The sequence below is a fragment of the Galeopterus variegatus genome, unplaced genomic scaffold (genome assembly GCF_000696425.1).
Source record: "Galeopterus variegatus unplaced genomic scaffold, G_variegatus-3.0.2 Scaffold5595, whole genome shotgun sequence".
NCBI lineage: Eukaryota > Metazoa > Chordata > Mammalia > Dermoptera > Cynocephalidae > Galeopterus > Galeopterus variegatus.
The window spans coordinates 142,993-143,867 of NW_007731706.1; the positions used below are offsets into that span (position 1 = coordinate 142,993).

At 36.1% G+C, this 875-nt stretch overlaps 1 protein-coding gene across 1 annotated transcript in view; it reads left to right on the forward strand.

Moving 5' to 3' along the window:
- Positions 1–672, forward strand: part of AKAP6 (A kinase (PRKA) anchor protein 6) — a gene marked incomplete at its 5' end in the record, with an annotated part of 135,099 nt that extends 134,427 nt beyond the window's left edge. Inside the window, one exon of the mRNA XM_008589697.1 lies at positions 40–672. The remainder of the gene's footprint in view (positions 1–39) is intronic.
- Positions 673–875: the final 203 nt, after the last annotated feature.

Consider the following 875-nt stretch of genomic DNA (forward strand, 5'->3'; position numbering starts at 1 on the left):
CACTTCTAAACCTTTTTTTTTTTTTTTTTTTTTTGGTAGATAAGCTTGGCTGCAACTCAGGGGTGGCCTCATCTTCCCGCCCTGGGCTGGTCTCACGTTGTCACTGCCATTTGTTACATTGACTTCTCTCAAGTTGAATCTTCCGTCTAAATGCAGTTTGTCCACAAGAGCCTTGTGATCTGGATGTGTGCACTGGTTCTCTTTAGATGATCGTCTTTGAAGTTCAGCAAAGCTGCTTGTTCTCCCATGGATTCCTGTCCCAAGCTACCTCTACCAACCCTCTCTCCAGCAGGACTTTTCTGCTTGCCTCCTCCCCTCCCATCCACTCTTTAACGTTCTGCGGTTCACCAAATTGATGGTCCATTAAATTCACCTGTCTGGAATGACTCCTCTGCCAGTACTTGACCAATTTCATGTTGCAATCTGGATTTTTTTTTTTTTTTATGGTATGATGCCTATGTTTATTGAAAAGGTTTTACCTAACAAGCTAACATTTGGTTTGATTGCAGCATAGAGAACAAACACTTTTCCTTCTTTCAAAATTAATCAACTCTTAAAAATGCCATTTGATTTATTTCATTAAAAAAATAATCTATGCAGCACTTCAAGAAACAACTATATGGTGTTGTATATTATAAACTGGTGAATTCTACTATTAAATTATGTACAACATTTTTGGTTTTTTATGCTTCTTGAGGTGGTAATGAGAAAAAAGTTTTTTTAAAAAGTGTGCCTTGCTGTATTTCTTATACCATTTATTAAAAAGCTGCTTTCACGGTAAAATTATTTTGGTTTGAAAGGAGGAAATAGCAAGGTTAAGATGTGTGAATAATTTCTGTATATATGTATAACCAAGTACAAACATTGATGTATAA